Genomic DNA, 5,125 nt, shown 5'->3' on the forward strand with positions numbered 1-5,125 from the left:
TATCACCTCTGGGCAGGCCAAGAGAAGCGGGACCTAGTTTACTGCTCTATACTTTGTTGCCCCTGCTCCTGCAGCAAGCCTGCCCATGCATAACAGAGTTTTCAAGATCTCCCTCACTGTTGACTATAGTTGTTGCTTGGCAGTGCCCCCTCTTAGCCCTGTGGTTATTAACTGTATTTCACTACCTGCTTGGTTGATAGGGGCACTGCATCCACCATGTAATAGCTGCAGTCCCTTCTCTGTGGGTAGTGTGCTGTCCCCGTAGGGAGCCATACATCTTATTGAGTTTTATAACTTTAGAGAAATGTCCTTCAGCCTTAGTCATAAGAACATAAGCAGATCCACAGTGACTGAGATCAATGGTCCATTTAGCCCAGTATCCTGTCTCTAACAGTGGCAGGAATAGATGCTTCAGAGCAGTGCTGCTCAAAGTATGGCCCACAATCTGGATCTGGCCTTCACAGCTCAATCATTTGGCCCATGGGGCCCCCCATGGGACTGGAAATTTGGCAGCAGGGGAGTGGTAGATGCATTAATTGCTGTGGCTCAGGGAGCCCCATGGCAATTAACACTACCACTGCTCCCTCAATGCTAAATTTTTGGACCTGAGGGAAGCGCCCCCAGGCCAAGTGACATAACTCCACATGCCAGATCAGGGCAGCATGAAGGGGTGATTTGCAGACCAGATCCAACCCACAAACTAGGCTTTGCACACTAAATTCAGCCCATAGTCTGGCTGGGCCCCACTCAACCAGCCCATGCAGCAGAAAGGTTGAGCACCACTGCTGTAGAGGAAGACTACATGAATAGATCATATCTAGACTCCCCAGTTGTACACTTCTTGGAATCCACTATCATTGGTTTAGGGATCTCAGATGATACATCCCTGACTATTCTGTTTAACAACTATGAATGGACCCATCATCCATGAATTTGCCTAATCCCTTTGTGAGCCTGGATACTATCTGCCTCTATAAGCTTTGGTAGCAATAAGCTCAGTATGCACGAGAGGTGCACGGATATAAAGATTGCATAGCTGATCGGTGCTGATAAAAGGAAAATTAACATTATCTGCTATTGGCTTTTTTTGGCTTGTATAGCTGATAATGTCTCTGATAAATATAATGTGCCTTCTGGCCAGGGCCCCTGGACGCCACATGCATACGTGCAGCTGCCATGCACGTGGCCAGGAGTGCAGCCAGGCAGTATGGAGAGCAGCGCCCTGCAGGTAAGTCTGTGGAGGGGAAGGGGCTTGGGGGAGGCAGACTGGGGCCCCTGCAGTAAAGGAGGGAGTGGGGCAGGGGTAAGGGCAGGGGGTGCTGCCCAGACAGGGCAGTGAATGGGACCCTGGGGCTGGAAGTGGAATTGAACTGTGGACAGCTCATCCAGAGGGCATAGGAGGTTGTGGCGGGGGGGAGCTCTCCAGCACTGCATGCACCCCTGGGGGAGGCATAGCGGGGCATGTGCCCCTCTGGATTTGTGCGCAGGGTGGAGACAGGCTGCCCTCTGTGAGCTTGAGGCCAGGGGCAGTGTCAACCTCTTCCTGGTGGGAGGCTAGGCCAGGGCTTGGTTCAGAGTGTGTGAGAGCAGAGCAGGCTCAGCTGTGGGGTGCAGGTGGGCGGCGGTGGTGGTGGTGCTTGGAGGGGTGGCTACGGGGAAGCGGGGTGGGGAGGCTAACTTGAATTTTGGAGTGGCTATAGCCGAGGGAAAGGCCACAATGCAGAATGCCCCGAGCAGGGGTGGTGCTAAGGGAGGGCTTGCAGGGACTACAGCCACCCCAAAATTTGCCTTAGCCCCCTCACACCCACCTCTCTCAGCCCACCCCACACATCAGAGCCCATCCGGCTCCCACCCATTCTGAACCCAGCCCCAGCCCAGCCCCGCCACTTAAGAAAAGGATGGCGCCGCCCCTGGCCCTGAGACTACAGCGGGCAGCCTGCCTCCACCCTGAACACAACTACAGGGGGACACATGTGGCCTCATGCTTTCCATAGTGATGCACACAATGGCAGGGAGCTGCCCCTTTCCCCCACTGGACAAACTGCCCATAGCTCTGTCCTGCTCCTGGCCTTCGGGTCCCATTTATTCCTCTGGCTGGGGCTGTCCCCAGTCCCTGTCCCACTCCCTCCCTCACAGTAGGGGGCCTCAATCTGTGCCTCCCCATGCCTCTTCCCTCCCCTCCCCTTCACAGGCTTACCTGCAGGGCACTGCTCTCTATGCTGCCTGGCTGCATTCCTGTAAATCAGTTATCAGATTGGTATCAGCCAAGATGGCTGGTTAATAAATGACGATCGGTATCAGCTAAGAAATCTTTATCAGTGCACCCCTAGTATGCACTGTATAAAAAAAATAAAAATCATTTTCTTGTATGTTTTAAACCTGATTCCTGCTCATTTCAATAGGTGTCCCTTAGTTCTACAATTCTGGGACTTGATGAATAGCAATTCCCTACTCACTTGGCCCACACTCTTCATGGCTTTATAAACCCTCAGCCTTCTCCATCCCAAACTGAAGAGTCCTACCTTTTTAGTCTCTCCTGTTATGGCTGCTGCTCCATACCCCTAATCATTTTTGCTGCTGTTCTCTGTACCTTTTCTAACTCTACTACATCTTGAGATGTGGACACCAAACCTGTATGAAGTATTCAAGATGAATTGCTATAGTGGAATGATGTGGTTTTGTTTTGTTTTCAATTTCCTTCTTAGCGATGCCCAATGATTTTCTTTTTTGGTTGCTGTTCCACACTGATTTGATGCTTTTACAGAATTAACGACAGTGACTCCAAGGTCAATTTTCTGAGTCATAGCAGTTAGTTCAGAGCCCAGAATTGTGTATGTATAGTTGAGGCTATTTTTCCCTGTGTGCATTACTTTGCACTTGTCAACAATGAAGTTCATCTTTCACTTTTTTGCCCACTCACTCAGCTTAGCAAGATCTTTCTGCAGTTCCTTTCTGTCAGTTTAAGCTTTTACTAATTTGGTATCATCTGCAAACTTGGAAATTTTTCTGTGCACCTTTACTTCTAGCTTATTGATGAAAATGTTGAAATGGGGAAATCCAGGATCAGAACAGAGTCCTGTAAGATCCCAATTACTGACCTTTCTCCATCCTGAAAAGCGACATTTAGCTACACCCTTTGCTTCCTATCTTTTAACCAACCCTCAGTCCATCAAAGAATCTTCTTTCCAATCCTGTGGCAACTTAGTTTTCTTAAAAGCTTTTGGAAAGGAACCTTGTTGAAAGCTTTTTGAAAATCCAAATATATTACATCAACTGTATTTCCCCTGACCACATGCTTGTTAACAGTCCTCAAAGAACTCCAGCAGATTGATGAAGCAGAATTTCCTTTTATAAAAACCATGCGGACTCTTCCTCAACAAATCATATTTGTTCATGAGATTGCTGATTTTATTCTTTAATATAGGTTCTACTGACTTGCTAGGGATTGAGTGAGATGCACTGGTCTGTAGTTCCAGGATCACTTCTGGAACTTTTTTTTTTGAAGGGTGTTATATTGGCAACTTACTGGTCCTCTGGCACAGAGGCCATTTGTAATGATAGGTTACATACCACTGGCAATAGTTCTGCAATTTCACATTTCAGTTGCTTTTGAACTCTTGGATAAATACCATCCTGGTGACTTATTCATGTTTAATCTATCTATTTGTTCTAAAACATCCTTCTGTTACTTCAATTTGATCCAACTCTTCAGATGCATCTGCTAGGAAGAGTTGACCTGGTGTGGGAATCTCAGCAATATCTTCTGCTATAAAACCGGATGTAAAGAATTTACTTAGCTTCTCTGTTACGCGCTTATCATCCCCAAGTGCACCTTTTACACCTTGATCATCTAATGGTCCCACCAATTCTCTAGCTGGCTTCCTGCTCCTGATGTATTTTTTAAAGGTTTTATTATTAAGTTTGGCATCCTTTGCAAGATGCTCCTCAAATTCTTTTTTTGCCTTGCCTTATTTCATTTTACATTTGACCTACCAGAGTTTGTGTACCTTCCCAGTTCTCTCATTTGGGTATGTCTTCCATTTTTGAATAATGCCTTTTTGCCTTGCATACAGTAGAACTAAAGGTGCCATATTCAACCCTAGCTGCTAACCTAATCCCCAGTCCCTCTTTCCAATGAAGGCCCACTTACCTGGAGACCGTGATCTTCAAGGACCAATTTTCATGTTCCCAATGGTATCTCCAAACTACCTGTGCTATAGGAACTCCAAAGGTCTTTGGTCTTCCCCATCCTTACTACCCCTGTCCCAGCTTGCAGGCCTTAGCACCTCCCAGATACACTTATCCTGGCTTTTACAATCCCTGGATCTTCTCTGTCCCTGTATACGCAAATCCTGAACTTCTCTCTTCACCCTGTCTTTCCTCCCAGTTTGCCCAGACGTCATCTCCTAACAATCTTTTTTGTCTATTGCCCCGACCTTCAGGACCTTTAATTCCAGCCTCCCGATCTCCCTGGTCTCAATACCATCACCTCCCCACCCCCTTGCCTCATATATTCAGTAACACCCTCTTCCAGGTAGCTCCAAACCGCGCCATCCCTCTGAACCCTGCTTTCCCAATTTCCTGGAGGCTGCAGTGCTCACTCCCCAGATGCCACTGCACCCTGCTTTTTCAGTCCTCCTTGAGGGTAGAAAAATGGCTTCCCTTTGACCCCCCACTCCACCAAGCCCTCCAGAGTAGCCAGCTGCTTTTCTTTCCTTCCTGGTTAAAATGCCAGGCTGTGGTGTGCTCACTACTCTCAGCTCCTCCAGAAATAAGAGCTCCAGGGGAAAGATGGTAGTCTACCTCTAGCCCAGGGACCTCACCTGTCCGGGCTCAGAAAAACAGCCTAATTAAGAGCTCTACACAGCCACTGGTACCCTTGGCGCAGAGATGGGCCGGCTGCCCGCGCAGGCGTGGCCCTGCCAGGTCCCGGCCCCGGCCCCGGCCATCCCCGCCTGCACCGACCCCTGACCGGGCACAGCTGCTCCGCTCCTCTCCTCTCCGCCCCGACCCGACCCTCCAGCTCGGCAAGGGAGACGCTGTCTTTCCCCTGCCGCCTCCTGCACGTCCCGCAGGGCCGCAAACCATTTCCTCCCCCGTGCTCCGGCTGCGGCTCGGGCGCTGC

At 49.2% G+C, this 5,125-nt stretch overlaps 1 protein-coding gene across 2 annotated transcripts in view; it reads right to left on the bottom strand.

Moving 5' to 3' along the window:
* The window catches only part of SLC7A4 (solute carrier family 7 member 4), a 28,461-nt gene extending 23,336 nt beyond the window's left edge, over positions 1-5,125 (bottom strand). The window contains exon 1 of one of the 2 annotated variants that reach the window (XM_006028101.3): positions 5,086-5,125. The gene's annotated coding sequence lies outside the window, so the exon portion shown is untranslated. The other variant, XM_025209454.1, reaches the window with a different exon arrangement.

This window comes from Alligator sinensis, unplaced genomic scaffold (genome assembly GCF_000455745.1).
Source record: "Alligator sinensis unplaced genomic scaffold, ASM45574v1 scaffold642_1, whole genome shotgun sequence".
Lineage (NCBI taxonomy): Eukaryota > Metazoa > Chordata > Crocodylia > Alligatoridae > Alligator > Alligator sinensis.